The sequence below is a fragment of the Schistocerca gregaria genome, chromosome 5 (genome assembly GCF_023897955.1).
Source record: "Schistocerca gregaria isolate iqSchGreg1 chromosome 5, iqSchGreg1.2, whole genome shotgun sequence".
Lineage (NCBI taxonomy): Eukaryota > Metazoa > Arthropoda > Insecta > Orthoptera > Acrididae > Schistocerca > Schistocerca gregaria.
The window spans coordinates 73,978,869-74,001,091 of NC_064924.1; the positions used below are offsets into that span (position 1 = coordinate 73,978,869).

At 51.2% G+C, this 22,223-nt stretch overlaps 17 non-coding genes and 1 pseudogene across 17 annotated transcripts; all 18 read right to left on the reverse strand.

Moving 5' to 3' along the window:
* Nucleotides 1-926: 926 nt before the first annotated feature.
* On the reverse strand, nt 927-1,045 carry LOC126274424 (5S ribosomal RNA; annotated as a pseudogene).
* A 1,080-nt stretch (nt 1,046-2,125) lies between these two features.
* LOC126274850 (5S ribosomal RNA) lies at nt 2,126-2,244 on the reverse strand. Its single transcript, XR_007550403.1, has one exon. It is a non-coding gene; the product is annotated as a 5S ribosomal RNA (ribosomal RNA).
* A 1,079-nt stretch (nt 2,245-3,323) lies between these two features.
* LOC126274208 (5S ribosomal RNA) lies at nt 3,324-3,442 on the reverse strand. Its single transcript, XR_007550035.1, has one exon. It is a non-coding gene; the product is annotated as a 5S ribosomal RNA (ribosomal RNA).
* A 1,080-nt stretch (nt 3,443-4,522) lies between these two features.
* Nucleotides 4,523-4,641, reverse strand: LOC126275006 (5S ribosomal RNA). The gene has a single exon (XR_007550544.1). It is a non-coding gene; the product is annotated as a 5S ribosomal RNA (ribosomal RNA).
* A 1,080-nt stretch (nt 4,642-5,721) lies between these two features.
* On the reverse strand, nt 5,722-5,840 carry LOC126274209 (5S ribosomal RNA). Its single transcript, XR_007550036.1, has one exon. It is a non-coding gene; the product is annotated as a 5S ribosomal RNA (ribosomal RNA).
* Nucleotides 5,841-6,919: 1,079 nt separating this feature from the next.
* On the reverse strand, nt 6,920-7,038 carry LOC126274211 (5S ribosomal RNA). Its single transcript, XR_007550038.1, has one exon. It is a non-coding gene; the product is annotated as a 5S ribosomal RNA (ribosomal RNA).
* Nucleotides 7,039-8,118: 1,080 nt separating this feature from the next.
* LOC126274212 (5S ribosomal RNA) lies at nt 8,119-8,237 on the reverse strand. Its single transcript, XR_007550039.1, has one exon. It is a non-coding gene; the product is annotated as a 5S ribosomal RNA (ribosomal RNA).
* A 1,080-nt stretch (nt 8,238-9,317) lies between these two features.
* LOC126274213 (5S ribosomal RNA) lies at nt 9,318-9,436 on the reverse strand. Its single transcript, XR_007550040.1, has one exon. It is a non-coding gene; the product is annotated as a 5S ribosomal RNA (ribosomal RNA).
* Nucleotides 9,437-10,516: 1,080 nt separating this feature from the next.
* Nucleotides 10,517-10,635, reverse strand: LOC126274214 (5S ribosomal RNA). Its single transcript, XR_007550041.1, has one exon. It is a non-coding gene; the product is annotated as a 5S ribosomal RNA (ribosomal RNA).
* A 1,080-nt stretch (nt 10,636-11,715) lies between these two features.
* Nucleotides 11,716-11,834, reverse strand: LOC126273812 (5S ribosomal RNA). The gene has a single exon (XR_007549650.1). It is a non-coding gene; the product is annotated as a 5S ribosomal RNA (ribosomal RNA).
* Nucleotides 11,835-12,914: 1,080 nt separating this feature from the next.
* On the reverse strand, nt 12,915-13,033 carry LOC126274125 (5S ribosomal RNA). Its single transcript, XR_007549952.1, has one exon. It is a non-coding gene; the product is annotated as a 5S ribosomal RNA (ribosomal RNA).
* Nucleotides 13,034-14,113: 1,080 nt separating this feature from the next.
* Nucleotides 14,114-14,232, reverse strand: LOC126274069 (5S ribosomal RNA). Its single transcript, XR_007549899.1, has one exon. It is a non-coding gene; the product is annotated as a 5S ribosomal RNA (ribosomal RNA).
* A 1,080-nt stretch (nt 14,233-15,312) lies between these two features.
* On the reverse strand, nt 15,313-15,431 carry LOC126274027 (5S ribosomal RNA). Its single transcript, XR_007549857.1, has one exon. It is a non-coding gene; the product is annotated as a 5S ribosomal RNA (ribosomal RNA).
* A 1,284-nt stretch (nt 15,432-16,715) lies between these two features.
* LOC126274132 (5S ribosomal RNA) lies at nt 16,716-16,834 on the reverse strand. Its single transcript, XR_007549959.1, has one exon. It is a non-coding gene; the product is annotated as a 5S ribosomal RNA (ribosomal RNA).
* Nucleotides 16,835-18,013: 1,179 nt separating this feature from the next.
* Nucleotides 18,014-18,132, reverse strand: LOC126274215 (5S ribosomal RNA). The gene has a single exon (XR_007550042.1). It is a non-coding gene; the product is annotated as a 5S ribosomal RNA (ribosomal RNA).
* Nucleotides 18,133-19,212: 1,080 nt separating this feature from the next.
* On the reverse strand, nt 19,213-19,331 carry LOC126274237 (5S ribosomal RNA). The gene has a single exon (XR_007550063.1). It is a non-coding gene; the product is annotated as a 5S ribosomal RNA (ribosomal RNA).
* Nucleotides 19,332-20,411: 1,080 nt separating this feature from the next.
* Nucleotides 20,412-20,530, reverse strand: LOC126274238 (5S ribosomal RNA). The gene has a single exon (XR_007550064.1). It is a non-coding gene; the product is annotated as a 5S ribosomal RNA (ribosomal RNA).
* A 1,080-nt stretch (nt 20,531-21,610) lies between these two features.
* LOC126274284 (5S ribosomal RNA) lies at nt 21,611-21,729 on the reverse strand. The gene has a single exon (XR_007550110.1). It is a non-coding gene; the product is annotated as a 5S ribosomal RNA (ribosomal RNA).
* Nucleotides 21,730-22,223: the final 494 nt, after the last annotated feature.

Sequence of the window (22,223 nt, forward strand, 5' to 3'; positions counted from 1 at the left end):
TTGCGCGCGGCAGGCCGGCGGGTGGACTGCGCGGGGTGTGGCAGTGTCCTGCTGGACCGAGGGAAGCGTTCTCACCTGCCTGACACGCGTCGCGCTTCCAGATATTTGCGTAATTCGCATGGTGCATTCTCGGCTGTCCCCTTCCGTCCCGACTTGTCCCGACTTTGCTCGACTGCCGCTCGCTGCCGCTCGGGTCGTGGTCCATATGACAGCACAAGCACGAGAAACAACTGCGAGACTGGCGCCGGACTGACCGGCGTGTGCGAGGCGCCGTGTGCGGCCGTTCGGAGCTACTAGAGCAGCTCTGTGCCGTGCCATGGAAAGGTGCGAAAACACGGACACAAGACACAGGCGGTTCGACAAAGCATCCATCTCTTCTAGCGGCGAAAGATAAATTTTTATTTACAAATATGCAATTGTGCACTGCTACAAAACTATAAGCCCTAACGTAATTCAGAACAGTCCTGTCGTGTCATACTCTCGTTATTTCTAGAGACACTTTGTCTGTCTTCATTTTTTGGCTACCCCTGCCAGCCCTATTTTCCAGAGTTCCCTGGCGGTCACCGATCCGAATACTAACGTTGTTGCTTATCGTCGGTGATCGTACCGGAACAGTTGATTTTCTGTTTTTTTAGTTTTTTATTTAATTATTTAGTTTTTGGAATTTTGCGCTCCTACAAAACAGTAGGCTCTGACGCATTACAAGTGCGCATCTGTCGATTCGCAGTGTTTCGTTACCTTCAAGGAGTTCCTACCACCCTTCCTTGGCGCATTCTTGCTCAAACTGAGTTCATTACTGTAATTTCGCATCTTACGTTTAATACAGTATTTTAAAATGCGTGTGGGTGCATCTTTGTTGCACCTGAGAGTTAGTATGAAAAGAGGGCTGCCAGATGTAGTGACATGAAATTTGAAACTAGAGAGAGAGCCAACAGCACCCGGTGTTCCCAGGCGGTCACCCATCCAAGTACTAACCCGGCCCGATGTTGCTTAACTTCGGTGATCGGAGGAGAACCGGTGTATTACACTAGATCGCGTGTTTGGCGTCCTTATACTGTAGCCGCACGGCAGAAGAATGCTTCGCCTCTCCTCCCAACACACGCACTCGCCATTTTCGGTGGCACATTTGACGCAAAGCACGTCCTTCCACCTCGACACTCGCGGGAGACGCACCATGTTATTGTTATCCAGCGCAGGTCTTGCGCGCGGCCGGCCGGCGGGTGGACTGCGCGGGGTGTGGCAGTGTCCTGCTGGACCGAGGGAAGCGTTCTCACCTGCCTGACACGCGTCGCGCTTCCAGATATTTGCGTAATTCGCATGGTGCATTCTCGGCTGTCCCCTTCCGTCCCGACTTGTCCCGACTTTGCTCGACTGCCGCTCGCTGCCGCTCGGGTCGTGGTCCATATGACAGCACAAGCACGAGAAACAACTGCGAGACTGGCGCCGGACTGACCGGCGTGTGCGAGGCGCCGTGTGCGGCCGTTCGGAGCTACTAGAGCAGCTCTGTGCCGTGCCATGGAAAGGTGCGAAAACACGGACACAAGACACAGGCGGTTCGACAAAGCATCCATCTCTTCTAGCGGCGAAAGATAAATTTTTGTTTACAAATATGCAATTGTGCACTGCTACAAAACTATAAGCCCTGACGTAATTCAGAACAGTCCTGTCGTGTCATACTCTTGTTATTTCTAGAGACACTTTGTCTGTCTTCATTTTTTGGCTACCCCTGCCAGCCCTATTTTCCAGAGTTCCCTGGCGGTCACCGATCCGAATACTAACGTTGTTGCTTATCGTCGGTGATCGTACCGGAACAGTTGATTTTCTGTTTTTTTAGTTTTTTATTTAATTATTTAGTTTTTGGAATTTTGCGCTCCTACAAAACAGTAGGCTCTGACGCATTTCAAGTGTGCATCTGTCGATTCGCAGTGTTTCGTTACTTTCAAGGAGTTCATACCACCCTTCCTTGGCGCATTCTTGCTCAAACTGAGTTCATTACTGTAATTTCGCATCTTACGTTTAATACAGTATTTTAAAATGCGTGTGGGTGCATCTTTGTTGCACCTGAGAGTTAGTATGAAAAGAGGGCTGCCAGGTGTAGTGACATGAAATTTAAAACAAGAGAGAGAGCCAACAGCACCCGGTGTTCCCAGGCGGTCACCCATCCAAGTACTAACCAGGCCCAATGTTGCTTAACTTCGGTGATCGGACGAGAACCGGTGTATTCAACATGGTATGGCCGTTGGCGTCCTTATACTGTAGCCGCACGGCAGAAGAATGCTTCGCCTCTCCTCCCAACACACGCACTCGCCATTTTCGGTGGCACATTTGACGCAAAGCACGTCCTTCCACCTCGACACTCGCGGGAGACGCACCATGTTATTGTTATCCAGCGCAGGTCTTGCGCGCGGCCGGCCGGCGGGTGGACTGCGCGGGGAGTGGCAGTGTCCTGCTGGACCGAGGGAAGCGTTCTCACCTGCCTGACACGCGTCGCGCTTCCAGATATTTGCGTAATTCGCATGGTGCATTCTCGGCTGTCCCCTTCCGTCCCGACTTGTCCCGACTTTGCTCGACTGCCGCTCGCTGCCGCTCGGGTCGTGGTCCATATGACAGCACAAGCACGAGAAACAACTGCGAGACTGGCGCCGGACTGACCGGCGTGTGCGAGGTGCCGTGTGCAGCCGTTCGGAGCTACTAGAGCAGCTCTGTGCCGTGCCATGGAAAGGTGCGAAAACACGGACACAAGACACAGGAGGTTCGACAAAGCATCCATCTCTTCTAGCGGCGAAAGATAAATTTTTATTTACAAATATGCAATTGTGCACTGCTACAAAACTATAAGCCCTAACGTAATTCAGAACAGTCCTGTCGTGTCATACTCTCGTTATTTCTAGAGACACTTTGTCTGTCTTCATTTTTTGGCTACCCCTGCCAGCCCTATTTTCCAGAGTTCCCTGGCGGTCACCGATCCGAATACTAACGTTGTTGCTTATCGTCGGTGATCGTACCGGAACAGTTGATTTTCTGTTTTTTAGTTTTTTATTTAATTATTTAGTTTTTGGAATTTTGCGCTCCTACAAAACAGTAGGCTCTGACGCATTTCAAGTGTGCATCTGTCGATTCGCAGTGTTTCGTTACTTTCAAGGAGTTCATACCACCCTTCCTTGGCGCATTCTTGCTCAAACTGAGTTCATTACTGTAATTTCGCATCTTACGTTTAATACAGTATTTTAAAATGCGTGTGGGTGCATCTTTGTTGCACCTCAGAGTTAGTATGAAAAGAGGGCTGCCAGATGTAGTGACATGAAATTTGAAACAAGAGAGAGAGCCAACAGCACCCGGTGTTCCCAGGCGGTCACCCGTCCAAGTACTAACCCGGCCCGATGTTGCTTAATTTCGGTGATCGGACGAGAACCGGTGTATTCAACATGGTATGGCCGTTGGCGTCCTTATACTGTAGCCGCACGGCAGAAGAATGCTTCGCCTCTCCTCCCAACACACGCACTCGCCATTTTCGGTGGCACATTTGACGCAAAGCACGTCCTTCCACCTCGACACTCGCGGGAGACGCACCATGTTATTGTTATCCAGCGCAGGTCTTGCGCGCGGCCGGCCGGCGGGTGGACTGCGCGGGGTGTGGCAGTGTCCTGCTGGACCGAGGGAAGCGTTCTCACCTGCCTGACACGCGTCGCGCTTCCAGATATTTGCGTAATTCGCATGGTGCATTCTCGGCTGTCCCCTTCCGTCCCGACTTGTCCCGACTTTGCTCGACTGCCGCTCGCTGCCGCTCGGGTCGTGGTCCATATGACAGCACAAGCACGAGAAACAACTGCGAGACTGGCGCCGGACTGACCGGCGTGTGCGAGGCGCCGTGTGCGGCCGTTCGGAGCTACTAGAGCAGCTCTGTGCCGTGCCATGGAAAGGTGCGAAAACACGGACACAAGACACAGGCGGTTCGACAAAGCATCCATCTCTTCTAGCGGCGAAAGATAAATTTTTGTTTACAAATATGCAATTGTGCACTGCTACAAAACTATAAGCCCTGACGTAATTCAGAACAGTCCTGTCGTGTCATACTCTTGTTATTTCTAGAGACACTTTGTCTGTCTTCATTTTTTGGCTACCCCTGCCAGCCCTATTTTCCAGAGTTCCCTGGCGGTCACCGATCCGAATACTAACGTTGTTGCTTATCGTCGGTGATCGTACCGGAACAGTTGATTTTCTGTTTTTTTAGTTTTTTATTTAATTATTTAGTTTTTGGAATTTTGCGCTCCTACAAAACAGTAGGCTCTGACGCATTTCAAGTGTGCATCTGTCGATTCGCAGTGTTTCGTTACTTTCAAGGAGTTCATACCACCCTTCCTTGGCGCATTCTTGCTCAAACTGAGTTCATTACTGTAATTTCGCATCTTACGTTTAATACAGTATTTTAAAATGCGTGTGGGTGCATCTTTGTTGCACCTGAGAGTTAGTATGAAAAGAGGGCTGCCAGGTGTAGTGACATGAAATTTAAAACAAGAGAGAGAGCCAACAGCACCCGGTGTTCCCAGGCGGTCACCCATCCAAGTACTAACCAGGCCCAATGTTGCTTAACTTCGGTGATCGGACGAGAACCGGTGTATTCAACATGGTATGGCCGTTGGCGTCCTTATACTGTAGCCGCACGGCAGAAGAATGCTTCGCCTCTCCTCCCAACACACGCACTCGCCATTTTCGGTGGCACATTTGACGCAAAGCACGTCCTTCCACCTCGACACTCGCGGGAGACGCACCATGTTATTGTTATCCAGCGCAGGTCTTGCGCGCGGCCGGCCGGCGGGTGGACTGCGCGGGGAGTGGCAGTGTCCTGCTGGACCGAGGGAAGCGTTCTCACCTGCCTGACACGCGTCGCGCTTCCAGATATTTGCGTAATTCGCATGGTGCATTCTCGGCTGTCCCCTTCCGTCCCGACTTGTCCCGACTTTGCTCGACTGCCGCTCGCTGCCGCTCGGGTCGTGGTCCATATGACAGCACAAGCACGAGAAACAACTGCGAGACTGGCGCCGGACTGACCGGCGTGTGCGAGGTGCCGTGTGCAGCCGTTCGGAGCTACTAGAGCAGCTCTGTGCCGTGCCATGGAAAGGTGCGAAAACACGGACACAAGACACAGGAGGTTCGACAAAGCATCCATCTCTTCTAGCGGCGAAAGATAAATTTTTATTTACAAATATGCAATTGTGCACTGCTACAAAACTATAAGCCCTAACGTAATTCAGAACAGTCCTGTCGTGTCATACTCTCGTTATTTCTAGAGACACTTTGTCTGTCTTCATTTTTTGGCTACCCCTGCCAGCCCTATTTTCCAGAGTTCCCTGGCGGTCACCGATCCGAATACTAACGTTGTTGCTTATCGTCGGTGATCGTACCGGAACAGTTGATTTTCTGTTTTTTTAGTTTTTTATTTAATTATTTAGTTTTTGGAATTTTGCGCTCCTACAAAACAGTAGGCTCTGACGCATTTCAAGTGTGCATCTGTCGATTCGCAGTGTTTCGTTACTTTCAAGGAGTTCATACCACCCTTCCTTGGCGCATTCTTGCTCAAACTGAGTTCATTACTGTAATTTCGCATCTTACGTTTAATACAGTATTTTAAAATGCGTGTGGGTGCATCTTTGTTGCACCTCAGAGTTAGTATGAAAAGAGGGCTGCCAGATGTAGTGACATGAAATTTGAAACAAGAGAGAGAGCCAACAGCACCCGGTGTTCCCAGGCGGTCACCCGTCCAAGTACTAACCCGGCCCGATGTTGCTTAATTTCGGTGATCGGACGAGAACCGGTGTATTCAACATGGTATGGCCGTTGGCGTCCTTATACTGTAGCCGCACGGCAGAAGAATGCTTCGCCTCTCCTCCCAACACACGCACTCGCCATTTTCGGTGGCACATTTGACGCAAAGCACGTCCTTCCACCTCGACACTCGCGGGAGACGCACCATGTTATTGTTATCCAGCGCAGGTCTTGCGCGCGGCCGGCCGGCGGGTGGACTGCGCGGGGAGTGGCAGTGTCCTGCTGGACCGAGGGAAGCGTTCTCACCTGCCTGACACGCGTCGCGCTTCCAGATATTTGCGTAATTCGCATGGTGCATTCTCGGCTGTCCCCTTCCGTCCCGACTTGTCCCGACTTTGCTCGACTGCCGCTCGCTGCCGCTCGGGTCGTGGTCCATATGACAGCACAAGCACGAGAAACAACTGCGAGACTGGCGCCGGACTGACCGGCGTGTGCGAGGTGCCGTGTGCAGCCGTTCGGAGCTACTAGAGCAGCTCTGTGCCGTGCCATGGAAAGGTGCGAAAACACGGACACAAGACACAGGAGGTTCGACAAAGCATCCATCTCTTCTAGCGGCGAAAGATAAATTTTTATTTACAAATATGCAATTGTGCACTGCTACAAAACTATAAGCCCTAACGTAATTCAGAACAGTCCTGTCGTGTCATACTCTCGTTATTTCTAGAGACACTTTGTCTGTCTTCATTTTTTGGCTACCCCTGCCAGCCCTATTTTCCAGAGTTCCCTGGCGGTCACCGATCCGAATACTAACGTTGTTGCTTATCGTCGGTGATCGTACCGGAACAGTTGATTTTCTGTTTTTTAGTTTTTTATTTAATTATTTAGTTTTTGGAATTTTGCGCTCCTACAAAACAGTAGGCTCTGACGCATTTCAAGTGTGCATCTGTCGATTCGCAGTGTTTCGTTACTTTCAAGGAGTTCATACCACCCTTCCTTGGCGCATTCTTGCTCAAACTGAGTTCATTACTGTAATTTCGCATCTTACGTTTAATACAGTATTTTAAAATGCGTGTGGGTGCATCTTTGTTGCACCTCAGAGTTAGTATGAAAAGAGGGCTGCCAGATGTAGTGACATGAAATTTGAAACAAGAGAGAGAGCCAACAGCACCCGGTGTTCCCAGGCGGTCACCCGTCCAAGTACTAACCCGGCCCGATGTTGCTTAATTTCGGTGATCGGACGAGAACCGGTGTATTCAACATGGTATGGCCGTTGGCGTCCTTATACTGTAGCCGCACGGCAGAAGAATGCTTCGCCTCTCCTCCCAACACACGCACTCGCCATTTTCGGTGGCACATTTGACGCAAAGCACGTCCTTCCACCTCGACACTCGCGGGAGACGCACCATGTTATTGTTATCCAGCGCAGGTCTTGCGCGCGGCCGGCCGGCGGGTGGACTGCGCGGGGTGTGGCAGTGTCCTGCTGGACCGAGGGAAGCGTTCTCACCTGCCTGACACGCGTCGCGCTTCCAGATATTTGCGTAATTCGCATGGTGCATTCTCGGCTGTCCCCTTCCGTCCCGACTTGTCCCGACTTTGCTCGACTGCCGCTCGCTGCCGCTCGGGTCGTGGTCCATATGACAGCACAAGCACGAGAAACAACTGCGAGACTGGCGCCGGACTGACCGGCGTGTGCGAGGCGCCGTGTGCGGCCGTTCGGAGCTACTAGAGCAGCTCTGTGCCGTGCCATGGAAAGGTGCGAAAACACGGACACAAGACACAGGCGGTTCGACAAAGCATCCATCTCTTCTAGCGGCGAAAGATAAATTTTTGTTTACAAATATGCAATTGTGCACTGCTACAAAACTATAAGCCCTGACGTAATTCAGAACAGTCCTGTCGTGTCATACTCTTGTTATTTCTAGAGACACTTTGTCTGTCTTCATTTTTTGGCTACCCCTGCCAGCCCTATTTTCCAGAGTTCCCTGGCGGTCACCGATCCGAATACTAACGTTGTTGCTTATCGTCGGTGATCGTACCGGAACAGTTGATTTTCTGTTTTTTTAGTTTTTTATTTAATTATTTAGTTTTTGGAATTTTGCGCTCCTACAAAACAGTAGGCTCTGACGCATTTCAAGTGTGCATCTGTCGATTCGCAGTGTTTCGTTACTTTCAAGGAGTTCATACCACCCTTCCTTGGCGCATTCTTGCTCAAACTGAGTTCATTACTGTAATTTCGCATCTTACGTTTAATACAGTATTTTAAAATGCGTGTGGGTGCATCTTTGTTGCACCTCAGAGTTAGTATGAAAAGAGGGCTGCCAGATGTAGTGACATGAAATTTGAAACAAGAGAGAGAGCCAACAGCACCCGGTGTTCCCAGGCGGTCACCCGTCCAAGTACTAACCCGGCCCGATGTTGCTTAATTTCGGTGATCGGACGAGAACCGGTGTATTCAACATGGTATGGCCGTTGGCGTCCTTATACTGTAGCCGCACGGCAGAAGAATGCTTCGCCTCTCCTCCCAACACACGCACTCGCCATTTTCGGTGGCACATTTGACGCAAAGCACGTCCTTCCACCTCGACACTCGCGGGAGACGCACCATGTTATTGTTATCCAGCGCAGGTCTTGCGCGCGGCCGGCCGGCGGGTGGACTGCGCGGGGTGTGGCAGTGTCCTGCTGGACCGAGGGAAGCGTTCTCACCTGCCTGACACGCGTCGCGCTTCCAGATATTTGCGTAATTCGCATGGTGCATTCTCGGCTGTCCCCTTCCGTCCCGACTTGTCCCGACTTTGCTCGACTGCCGCTCGCTGCCGCTCGGGTCGTGGTCCATATGACAGCACAAGCACGAGAAACAACTGCGAGACTGGCGCCGGACTGACCGGCGTGTGCGAGGCGCCGTGTGCGGCCGTTCGGAGCTACTAGAGCAGCTCTGTGCCGTGCCATGGAAAGGTGCGAAAACACGGACACAAGACACAGGCGGTTCGACAAAGCATCCATCTCTTCTAGCGGCGAAAGATAAATTTTTGTTTACAAATATGCAATTGTGCACTGCTACAAAACTATAAGCCCTGACGTAATTCAGAACAGTCCTGTCGTGTCATACTCTTGTTATTTCTAGAGACACTTTGTCTGTCTTCATTTTTTGGCTACCCCTGCCAGCCCTATTTTCCAGAGTTCCCTGGCGGTCACCGATCCGAATACTAACGTTGTTGCTTATCGTCGGTGATCGTACCGGAACAGTTGATTTTCTGTTTTTTTAGTTTTTTATTTAATTATTTAGTTTTTGGAATTTTGCGCTCCTACAAAACAGTAGGCTCTGACGCATTTCAAGTGTGCATCTGTCGATTCGCAGTGTTTCGTTACTTTCAAGGAGTTCATACCACCCTTCCTTGGCGCATTCTTGCTCAAACTGAGTTCATTACTGTAATTTCGCATCTTACGTTTAATACAGTATTTTAAAATGCGTGTGGGTGCATCTTTGTTGCACCTGAGAGTTAGTATGAAAAGAGGGCTGCCAGATGTAGTGACATGAAATTTGAAACAAGAGAGAGAGCCAACAGCACCCGGTGTTCCCAGGCGGTCACCCGTCCAAGTACTAACCCGGCCCGATGTTGCTTAATTTCGGTGATCGGACGAGAACCGGTGTATTCAACATGGTATGGCCGTTGGCGTCCTTATACTGTAGCCGCACGGCAGAAGAATGCTTCGCCTCTCCTCCCAACACACGCACTCGCCATTTTCGGTGGCACATTTGACGCAAAGCACGTCCTTCCACCTCGACACTCGCGGGAGACGCACCATGTTATTGTTATCCAGCGCAGGTCTTGCGCGCGGCCGGCCGGCGGGTGGACTGCGCGGGGTGTGGCAGTGTCCTGCTGGACCGAGGGAAGCGTTCTCACCTGCCTGACACGCGTCGCGCTTCCAGATATTTGCGTAATTCGCATGGTGCATTCTCGGCTGTCCCCTTCCGTCCCGACTTGTCCCGACTTTGCTCGACTGCCGCTCGCTGCCGCTCGGGTCGTGGTCCATATGACAGCACAAGCACGAGAAACAACTGCGAGACTGGCGCCGGACTGACCGGCGTGTGCGAGGCGCCGTGTGCGGCCGTTCGGAGCTACTAGAGCAGCTCTGTGCCGTGCCATGGAAAGGTGCGAAAACACGGACACAAGACACAGGCGGTTCGACAAAGCATCCATCTCTTCTAGCGGCGAAAGATAAATTTTTGTTTACAAATATGCAATTGTGCACTGCTACAAAACTATAAGCCCTGACGTAATTCAGAACAGTCCTGTCGTGTCATACTCTTGTTATTTCTAGAGACACTTTGTCTGTCTTCATTTTTTGGCTACCCCTGCCAGCCCTATTTTCCAGAGTTCCCTGGCGGTCACCGATCCGAATACTAACGTTGTTGCTTATCGTCGGTGATCGTACCGGAACAGTTGATTTTCTGTTTTTTTAGTTTTTTATTTAATTATTTAGTTTTTGGAATTTTGCGCTCCTACAAAACAGTAGGCTCTGACGCATTTCAAGTGTGCATCTGTCGATTCGCAGTGTTTCGTTACTTTCAAGGAGTTCATACCACCCTTCCTTGGCGCATTCTTGCTCAAACTGAGTTCATTACTGTAATTTCGCATCTTACGTTTAATACAGTATTTTAAAATGCGTGTGGGTGCATCTTTGTTGCACCTCAGAGTTAGTATGAAAAGAGGGCTGCCAGATGTAGTGACATGAAATTTGAAACAAGAGAGAGAGCCAACAGCACCCGGTGTTCCCAGGCGGTCACCCGTCCAAGTACTAACCCGGCCCGATGTTGCTTAATTTCGGTGATCGGACGAGAACCGGTGTATTCAACATGGTATGGCCGTTGGCGTCCTTATACTGTAGCCGCACGGCAGAAGAATGCTTCGCCTCTCCTCCCAACACACGCACTCGCCATTTTCGGTGGCACATTTGACGCAAAGCACGTCCTTCCACCTCGACACTCGCGGGAGACGCACCATGTTATTGTTATCCAGCGCAGGTCTTGCGCGCGGCCGGCCGGCGGGTGGACTGCGCGGGGTGTGGCAGTGTCCTGCTGGACCGAGGGAAGCGTTCTCACCTGCCTGACACGCGTCGCGCTTCCAGATATTTGCGTAATTCGCATGGTGCATTCTCGGCTGTCCCCTTCCGTCCCGACTTGTCCCGACTTTGCTCGACTGCCGCTCGCTGCCGCTCGGGTCGTGGTCCATATGACAGCACAAGCACGAGAAACAACTGCGAGACTGGCGCCGGACTGACCGGCGTGTGCGAGGCGCCGTGTGCGGCCGTTCGGAGCTACTAGAGCAGCTCTGTGCCGTGCCATGGAAAGGTGCGAAAACACGGACACAAGACACAGGCGGTTCGACAAAGCATCCATCTCTTCTAGCGGCGAAAGATAAATTTTTGTTTACAAATATGCAATTGTGCACTGCTACAAAACTATAAGCCCTGACGTAATTCAGAACAGTCCTGTCGTGTCATACTCTTGTTATTTCTAGAGACACTTTGTCTGTCTTCATTTTTTGGCTACCCCTGCCAGCCCTATTTTCCAGAGTTCCCTGGCGGTCACCGATCCGAATACTAACGTTGTTGCTTATCGTCGGTGATCGTACCGGAACAGTTGATTTTCTGTTTTTTTAGTTTTTTATTTAATTATTTAGTTTTTGGAATTTTGCGCTCCTACAAAACAGTAGGCTCTGACTCATTTCAAGTGCGCATCTGTCGATTCGCAGTGTTTCGTTACTTTCATGGAGTTCCTACCACCCTTCCTTGGCGCATTCTTGCTCAAACTGAGTTCATTACTGTAATTTCGCATCTTACGTTTAATACAGTATTTTAAAATGCGTGTGGGTGCATCTTTGTTGCACCTGAGAGTTAGTATGAAAAGAGGGCTGCCAGGTGTAGTGACATGAAATTTAAAACAAGAGAGAGAGCCAACAGCACCCGGTGTTCCCAGGCGGTCACCCATCCTAGTACCAACCTGGCCCGATGTTGCTTAACTTCGGTGATCGGACGAGAACCGGTGTATTCAACATGGTATGGCCGTTGGCGTCCTTATACTGTAGCCGCACGGCAGAAGAATGCTTCGCCTCTCCTCCCAACACACGCACTCGCCATTTTCGGTGGCACATTTGACGCAAAGCACGTCCTTCCAACTCGACACTCGCAGGAGACGCACCATGTTATTTTTATCCAGCGCAGGTCTTGCGCGCGGCCGGCCGGCGGGTGCACTGCGCGGGGTGTGGCAGTGTCCTGCTGGACCGAGGGAAGCGTTCTCACCTGCCTGACACGCGTCGCGCTTCCAGATATTTGCGTAATTCGCATGGTGCATTCTCGGCTGTCCCCTTCCGTCCCGACTTGTCCCGACTTTGCTCGACTGCCGCTCGCTGCCGCTCGGGTCGTGGTCCATATGACAGCACAAGCACGAGAAACAACTGCGAGACTGGCGCCGGACTGACCGGCGTGTGCGAGGCGCCGTGTGCGGCCGTTCGGAGCTACTAGAGCAGCTCTGTGCCGTGCCATGGAAAGGTGCGAAAACACGGACACAAGACACAGGCGGTTCGACAAAGCATCCATCTCTTCTAGCGGCGAAAGATAAATTTTTGTTTACAAATATGCAATTGTGCACTGCTACAAAACTATAAGCCCTGACGTAATTCAGAACAGTCCTGTCGTGTCATACTCTCGTTATTTCTAGAGACACTTTGTCTGTCTTCATTTTTTGGCTACCCCTGCCAGCCCTATTTTCCAGAGTTCCCTGGCGGTCACCGATCCGAATACTAACGTTGTTGCTTATCGTCGGTGATCGTACCGGAACAGTTGATTTTCTGTTTTTTTAGTTTTTTATTTAATTATTTAGTTTTTGGAATTTTGCGCTCCTACAAAACAGTAGGCTCTGACTCATTTCAAGTGCGCATCTGTCGATTCGCAGTGTTTCGTTACTTTCATGGAGTTCCTACCACCCTTCCTTGGCGCATTCTTGCTCAAACTGAGTTCATTACTGTAATTTCGCATCTTACGTTTAATACAGTATTTTAAAATGCGTGTGGGTGCATCTTTGTTGCACCTGAGAGTTAGTATGAAAAGAGGGCTGCCAGGTGTAGTGACATGAAATTTAAAACAAGAGAGAGAGCCAACAGCACCCGGTGTTCCCAGGCGGTCACCCATCCTAGTACCAACCTGGCCCGATGTTGCTTAACTTCGGTGATCGGACGAGAACCGGTGTATTCAACATGGTATGGTCGTTGGCGTCCTTATACTGTAGCCGCACGGCAGAAGAATGCTTCGCCTCTCCTCCCAACACACGCACTCGCCATTTTCGGTGGCACATTTGACGCAAAGCACGTCCTTCCAACTCGACACTCGCAGGAGACGCACCATGTTATTTTTATCCAGCGCAGGTCTTGCGCGCGGCCGGCCGGCGGGTGGACTGCGCGGGGTGTGGCAGTGTCCTGCTGGACCGAGGGAAGCGTTCTCACCTGCCTGACACGCGTCGCGCTTCCAGATATTTGCGTAATTCGCATGGTGCATTCTCGGCTGTCCCCTTCCGTCCCGACTTGTCCCGACTTTGCTCGACTGCCGCTCGCTGCCGCTCGGGTCGTGGTCCATATGACAGCACAAGCACGAGAAACAACTGCGAGACTGGCGCCGGACTGACCGGCGTGTGCGAGGCGCCGTGTGCGGCCGTTCGGAGCTACTAGAGCAGCTCTGTGCCGTGCCATGGAAAGGTGCGAAAACACGGACACAAGACACAGGCGGTTCGACAAAGCATCCATCTCTTCTAGCGGCGAAAGATAAATTTTTGTTTACAAATATGCAATTGTGCACTGCTACAAAACTATAAGCCCTGACGTAATTCAGAACAGTCCTGTCGTGTCATACTCTCGTTATTTCTAGAGACACTTTGTCTGTCTTCATTTTTTGGCTACCCCTGCCAGCCCTATTTTCCAGAGTTCCCTGGCGGTCACCGATCCGAATACTAACGTTGTTGCTTATCGTCGGTGATCGTACCAGAACAGTTGATTTTCTGTTTTTTTAGTTTTTTATTTAATTATTTAGTTTTTGGAATTTTGCGCTCCTACAAAACAGTAGGCTCTGACGCATTTCAAGTGCGCATCTGTCGATTCGCAGTGTTTCGTTACCTTCAAGGAGTTCCTACCACCCTTCCTTGGCGCATTCTTGCTCAAACTGAGTTCATTACTGTAATTTCGCATCTTACGTTTAATACAGTATTTTAAAATGCGTGTGGGTGCATCTTTGTTGCACCTGAGAGTTAGTATGAAAAGAGGGCTGCCAGGTGTAGTGACATGAAATTTAAAACAAGAGAGAGAGCCAACAGCACCCGGTGTTCCCAGGCGGTCACCCGTCCAAGTACTAACCCGGCCCGATGCTGCTTAACTTCGGTGATCGGACGAGAACCGGTGTATTCAACATGGTATGGCCGTTGGCGTCCTTATACTGTAGCCGCACGGCAGAAGAATGCTTCGCCTCTCCTCCCAACACACGCACTCGCCATTTTCGGTGGCACATTTGCCGCAAAGCACGTCCTTCCACCTCGACACTCGCGGGAGACGCACCATGTTATTGTTATCCAGCGCAGGTCTTGCGCGCGGCCGGCCGGCGGGTGGACTGCGCGGGGTGTGGCAGTGTCCTGCTGGAGCGAGGGAAGCGTCCTCACCTGCCTGACACGCGTCGCGCTTCCAGATATTTGCGTAATTCGCATGGTGCATTCTCGGCTGTCCCCTTCCGTCCCGACTTGTCCCGACTTTGCTCGACTGCCGCTCGCTGCCGCTCGGGTCGTGGTCCATATGACAGCACAAGCACGAGAAACAACTGCGAGACTGGCGCCGGACTGAACGGCGTGTGCGAGGCGCCGTGTGCGGCCGTTCGGAGCTACTAGAGCAGCTCTGTGCCGTGCCATGGAAAGGTGCGAAAACACGGACACAAGACACAGGCGGTTCGACAAAGCATCCATCTCTTCTAGCGGCGAAAGATAAATATTTGTTTACAAATATGCAATTGTGCACTGCTACAAAACTATAAGCCCTGATGTAATTCAGAACAGTCCTGTCGTGTCATACTCTTGTTATTTCTAGAGACACTTTGTCTGTCTTCATTTTTTGGCTACCCCTGCCAGCCCTATTTTCCAGAGTTCCCTGGCGGTCACCGATCCGAATACTAACGTTGTTGCTTATCGTCGGTGATCGTACCAGAACAGTTGATTTTCTGTTTTTTTAGTTTTTTATTTAATTATTTAGTTTTTGGAATTTTGCGCTCCTACAAAACAGTAGGCTCTGACGCATTTCAAGTGTGCATCTGTCGATTCGCAGTGTTTCGTTACTTTCAAGGAGTTCATACCACCCTTCCTTGGCGCATTCTTGCTCAAACTGAGTTCATTACTGTAATTTCGCATCTTACGTTTAATACAGTATTTTAAAATGCGTGTGGGTGCATCTTTGTTGCACCTCAGAGTTAGTATGAAAAGAGGGCTGCCAGATGTAGTGACATGAAATTTGAAACAAGAGAAAGAGCCAACAGCACCCGGTGTTCCCAGGCGGTCACCCGTCCAAGTACTAACCGGGCCCGATGTTGCTTAACTTCGGTGATCGGACGAGAACCGGTGCATTCAACATGGTATGGCCGTTGGCGTCCTTATACTGTAGCCGCACGGCACAAGAAGGCTTCGCCTCTCCTCCCAATACACGCAATCGCCATTTTCGGTGGCACATTTGACGCAAAGCACGTCCTTCCACCTCGAAGGCGACGCGCAGTGCTGCGCGCCGCCACGTGGGTCAGACGCACAACACAGCTGCTCGTTGCACCTCCTGTCATTCGTTTGGTTCGTGCGGCCTCCGACACTCGCGGGAGACGCACCTTGTTATTGTCGTCCGTCGCAGGGATTGCGCGCGGCCGGGCGGCGGGTGGAGTGCGCGGGGTGTGGCGGTGTCCTGCTGGACCGAGAGAAGCGTTCTCACCTGCCTGACACGCGTCGCGCTTCTAGATATTTGCGTAATTCGATACGGTGCATAATCGGCTGTCACCTTCCGTCCCGACTTGTCCCGACTTTGCTCGACTGCCGCTCGCTGCCGCTCGGGTCGCGGTCCATATGAGAGCACAAGCACGAGGAACATCTGCGAGATTTGCGCGGGCCGAACCGGCGTGTCCGAGGCGACGTGTGCGGCCGTTCGGAGCTACCAGAGCAGCTCTGTGCCGCGCCGTGCCGCGGAAAGGTGCGAAAACATGCACACAAGACACAGGCTTTTCGACAAAGTATCCATCTCTTGTAGCGACGAAAGGTAAATTTTTGTTTACAAATTTGCCGTTGTGCACTGCTACAAAACAATATGCCCTGACGTATTTCACAACATTTCTGTCACTTCATACTGTTTTGTTATTTCCAGAGACTCTTTGGAAGTCTTCCTTGGCGCACTCTTTTCAAACTGAGTTCCTTAATATCGTACCTTACGATAGTTTAAAATCAGTATGGAAGCATCTTTGTCACATGAGAAAGGTAGCATGAAAAAACGGCTGTCAGGGGTAGCGACAAGAAAGCAAGAAATGAAGACAGCCAGAGTTCCCAGGCGGTCGCCGATCCGAATATAAACACTGTTGCTTATCTTCGGTGGTCGGACGGGAACAGGTTTTTTTTTAATGTAGTTACTTTTTGGAATTTAGCGCTCCTACAAAACAGTAGGCTCTGACGCATTTCAAGAGCACATCTGTCGATTCGCAGTGTTTCGTTATTTTCAACGAGTTCCTAGCACTCTTCCTCCGCGCATTCTTGTACAAACTGAGTTCATTACTGTAATTTCGCATCTTACGTTTAATACAGTAGTTTAAAATGCTTGTGGAAGCATCTTTGTCGCACCTGACAGTTTGTATGAAAAGAGGGCTGGCAGGTGTAGTGACATAAAATTTAAAAGAAGAGAGGGAGCCAACAGCACCCGGTGTTCCCAGGCGGTCACCCATCCAAGTACTAACCGGGCCCGATGTTGCTTAACAACGGTGATCGGACGAGAACCGGTGCATTCAACATGGTATGGCCGTTGGCGTCATTATACTGTAGCCGCACGGCACAAGAAGGCTTCGCCTCTCCTCCCAATACACGCAATCGCCATTTTCGGTGGCACATTTGACGCAAAGCACGTCCTTCCACCTCGAAGGCGACGCGCAGTGCTGCGCGCCGCCACGTGGGTCAGACGCACAACACAGCTGCTCGTTGCACCTCCTGTCATTCGTTTGGTTCGTGCGGCCTCCGACACTCGCGGGAGACGCACCTTGTTATTGTTGTCCGTCGCAGGGATTGCGCTCGGCCGGGCGGCGGGTGGAGTGCGCGGGGTGTGGCGGTGTCCTGCTGGACCGAGAGAAGCGTTCTCACCTGCCTGACACGCGTCGCGCTTCTAGATATTTGCGTAATTCGATACGGTGCATAATCGGCTGTCACCTTCCGTCCCGACTTGTCCCGACTTTGCTCGACTGCCGCTCGCTGCCGCTCGGGTCGTGGTCCATATGACAGCACAAGCACGAGAAACAACTGCGAGACTGGCGCCGGACTGACCGGCGTGTGCGAGGCGCCGTGTGCGGCCGTTCGGAGCTACTAGAGCAGCTCTGTGCCGTGCCATGGAAAGGTGCGAAAACACGGACACAAGACACAGGCGGTTCGACAAAGCATCCATCTCTTCTAGCGGCGAAAGATAAATTTTTGTTTACAAATATGCAATTGTGCACTGCTACAAAACTATAAGCCCTGACGTAATTCAGAACAGTCCTGTCGTGTCATACTCTTGTTATTTCTAGAGACACTTTGTCTGTCTTCATTTTTTGGCTACCCCTGCCAGCCCTATTTTCCAGAGTTCCCTGGCGGTCACCGATCCGAATACTAACGTTGTTGCTTATCGTCGGTGATCGTACCGGAACAGTTGATTTTCTGTTTTTTTAGTTTTTTATTTAATTATTTAGTTTTTGGAATTTTGCGCTCCTACAAAACAGTAGGCTCTGACGCATTTCAAGTGTGCATCTGTCGATTCGCAGTGTTTCGTTACTTTCAAGGAGTTCATACCACCCTTCCTTGGCGCATTCTTGCTCAAACTGAGTTCATTACTGTAATTTCGCATCTTACGTTTAATACAGTATTTTAAAATGCGTGTGGGTGCATCTTTGTTGCACCTGAGAGTTAGTATGAAAAGAGGGCTGCCAGATGTAGTGACATGAAATTTGAAACAAGAGAGAGAGCCAACAGCACCCGGTGTTCCCAGGCGGTCACCCGTCCAAGTACTAACCCGGCCCGATGTTGCTTAATTTCGGTGATCGGACGAGAACCGGTGTATTCAACATGGTATGGCCGTTGGCGTCCTTATACTGTAGCCGCACGGCAGAAGAATGCTTCGCCTCTCCTCCCAACACACGCACTCGCCATTTTCGGTGGCACATTTGACGCAAAGCACGTCCTTCCACCTCGACACTCGCGGGAGACGCACCATGTTATTGTTATCCAGCGCAGGTCTTGCGCGCGGCCGGCCGGCGGGTGGACTGCGCGGGGTGTGGCAGTGTCCTGCTGGACCGAGGGAAGCGTTCTCACCTGCCTGACACGCGTCGCGCTTCCAGATATTTGCGTAATTCGCATGGTGCATTCTCGGCTGTCCCCTTCCGTCCCGACTTGTCCCGACTTTGCTCGACTGCCGCTCGCTGCCGCTCGGGTCGTGGTCCATATGACAGCACAAGCACGAGAAACAACTGCGAGACTGGCGCCGGACTGACCGGCGTGTGCGAGGCGCCGTGTGCGGCCGTTCGGAGCTACTAGAGCAGCTCTGTGCCGTGCCATGGAAAGGTGCGAAAACACGGACACAAGACACAGGCGGTTCGACAAAGCATCCATCTCTTCTAGCGGCGAAAGATAAATTTTTGTTTACAAATATGCAATTGTGCACTGCTACAAAACTATAAGCCCTGACGTAATTCAGAACAGTCCTGTCGTGTCATACTCTTGTTATTTCTAGAGACACTTTGTCTGTCTTCATTTTTTGGCTACCCCTGCCAGCCCTATTTTCCAGAGTTCCCTGGCGGTCACCGATCCGAATACTAACGTTGTTGCTTATCGTCGGTGATCGTACCGGAACAGTTGATTTTCTGTTTTTTTAGTTTTTTATTTAATTATTTAGTTTTTGGAATTTTGCGCTCCTACAAAACAGTAGGCTCTGACGCATTTCAAGTGTGCATCTGTCGATTCGCAGTGTTTCGTTACTTTCAAGGAGTTCATACCACCCTTCCTTGGCGCATTCTTGCTCAAACTGAGTTCATTACTGTAATTTCGCATCTTACGTTTAATACAGTATTTTAAAATGCGTGTGGGTGCATCTTTGTTGCACCTGAGAGTTAGTATGAAAAGAGGGCTGCCAGATGTAGTGACATGAAATTTGAAACAAGAGAGAGAGCCAACAGCACCCGGTGTTCCCAGGCGGTCACCCGTCCAAGTACTAACCCGGCCCGATGTTGCTTAATTTCGGTGATCAGACGAGAACCGGTGTATTCAACATGGTATGGCCGTTGGCGTCCTTATACTGTAGCCGCACGGCAGAAGAATGCTTCGCCTCTCCTCCCAACACACGCACTCGCCATTTTCGGTGGCACATTTGACGCAAAGCACGTCCTTCCACCTCGACACTCGCGGGAGACGCACCATGTTATTGTTATCCAGCGCAGGTCTTGCGCGAGGCCGGCCGGCGGGTGGACTGCGCGGGGTGTGGCAGTGTCCTGCTGGACCGAGGGAAGCGTTCTCACCTGCCTGACACGCGTCGCGCTTCCAGATATTTGCGTAATTCGCATGGTGCATTCTCGGCTGTCCCCTTCCGTCCCGACTTGTCCCGACTTTGCTCGACTGCCGCTCGCTGCCGCTCGGGTCGTGGTCCATATGACAGCACAAGCACGAGAAACAACTGCGAGACTGGCGCCGGACTGACCGGCGTGTGCGAGGCGCCGTGTGCGGCCGTTCGGAGCTACTAGAGCAGCTCTGTGCCGTGCCATGGAAAGGTGCGAAAACACGGACACAAGACACAGGCGGTTCGACAAAGCATCCATCTCTTCTAGCGGCGAAAGATAAATTTTTGTTTACAAATATGCAATTGTGCACTGCTACAAAACTATAAGCCCTGACGTAATTCAGAACAGTCCTGTCGTGTCATACTCTTGTTATTTCTAGAGACACTTTGTCTGTCTTCATTTTTTGGCTACCCCTGCCAGCCCTATTTTCCAGAGTTCCCTGGCGGTCACCGATCCGAATACTAACGTTGTTGCTTATCGTCGGTGATCGTACCGGAACAGTTGATTTTCTGTTTTTTTAGTTTTTTATTTAATTATTTAGTTTTTGGAATTTTGCGCTCCTACAAAACAGTAGGCTCTGACGCATTTCAAGTGTGCATCTGTCGATTCGCAGTGTTTCGTTACTTTCAAGGAGTTCATACCACCCTTCCTTGGCGCATTCTTGCTCAAACTGAGTTCATTACTGTAATTTCGCATCTTACGTTTAATACAGTATTTTAAAATGCGTGTGGGTGCATCTTTGTTGCACCTGAGAGTTAGTATGAAAAGAGGGCTGCCAGATGTAGTGACATGAAATTTGAAACAAGAGAGAGAGCCAACAGCACCCGGTGTTCCCAGGCGGTCACCCGTCCAAGTACTAACCCGGCCCGATGTTGCTTAATTTCGGTGATCAGACGAGAACCGGTGTATTCAACATGGTATGGCCGTTGGCGTCCTTATACTGTAGCCGCACGGCAGAAGAATGCTTCGCCTCTCCTCCCAACACACGCACTCGCCATTTTCGGTGGCACATTTGACGCAAAGCACGTCCTTCCACCTCGACACTCGCGGGAGACGCACCATGTTATTGTTATCCAGCGCAGGTCTTGCGCGAGGCCGGCCGGCGGGTGGACTGCGCGGGGTGTGGCAGTGTCCTGCTGGACCGAGGGAAGCGTTCTCACCTGCCTGACACGCGTCGCGCTTCCAGATATTTGCGTAATTCGCATGGTGCATTCTCGGCTGTCCCCTTCCGTCCCGACTTGTCCCGACTTTGCTCGACTGCCGCTCGCTGCCGCTCGGGTCGTGGTCCATATGACAGCACAAGCACGAGAAACAACTGCGAGACTGGCGCCGGACTGACCGGCGTGTGCGAGGCGCCGTGTGCGGCCGTTCGGAGCTACTAGAGCAGCTCTGTGCCGTGCCATGGAAAGGTGCGAAAACACGGACACAAGACACAGGCGGTTCGACAAAGCATCCATCTCTTCTAGCGGCGAAAGATAAATTTTTGTTTACAAATATGCAATTGTGCACTGCTACAAAACTATAAGCCCTAACGTAATTCAGAACAGTCCTGTCGTGTCATACTCTCGTTATTTCTAGAGACACTTTGTCTGTCTTCATTTTTTGGCTACCCCTGCCAGCCCTATTTTCCAGAGTTCCCTGGCGGTCACCGATCCGAATACTAACGTTGTTGCTTATCGTCGGTGATCGTACCGGAACAGTTGATTTTCTGTTTTTTTAGTTTTTTATTTAATTATTTAGTTTTTGGAATTTTGCGCTCCTACAAAACAGTAGGCTCTGACGCATTTCAAGTGTGCATCTGTCGATTCGCAGTGTTTCGTTACTTTCAAGGAGTTCATACCACCCTTCCTTGGCGCATTCTTGCTCAAACTGAGTTCATTACTGTAATTTCGCATCTTACGTTTAATACAGTATTTTAAAATGCGTGTGGGTGCATCTTTGTTGCACCTCAGAGTTAGTATGAAAAGAGGGCTGCCAGATGTAGTGACATGAAATTTGAAACAAGAGAGAGAGCCAACAGCACCCGGTGTTCCCAGGCGGTCACCTGTCCAAGTACTAACCCGGCCCGATGTTGCTTAATTTCGGTGATCGGACGAGAACCGGTGTATTCAACATGGTATGGCCGTTGGCGTCCTTATACTGTAGCCGCACGGCAGAAGAATGCTTCGCCTCTCCTCCCAACACACGCACTCGCCATTTTCGGTGGCACATTTGACGCAAAGCACGTCCTTCCACCTCGACACTCGCGGGAGACGCACCATGTTATTGTTATCCAGCGCAGGTCTTGCGCGCGGCCGGCCGGCGGGTGGACTGCGCGGGGTGTGGCAGTGTCCTGCTGGACCGAGGGAAGCGTTCTCACCTGCCTGACACGCGTCGCGCTTCCAGATATTTGCGTAATTCGCATGGTGCATTCTCGGCTGTCCCCTTCCGTCCCGACTTGTCCCGACTTTGCTCGACTGCCGCTCGCTGCCGCTCGGGTCGTGGTCCATATGACAGCACAAGCACGAGAAACAACTGCGAGACTGGCGCCGGACTGACCGGCGTGTGCGAGGCGCCGTGTGCGGCCGTTCGGAGCTACTAGAGCAGCTCTGTGCCGTGCCAGGGAAAGGTGCGAAAACACGGAC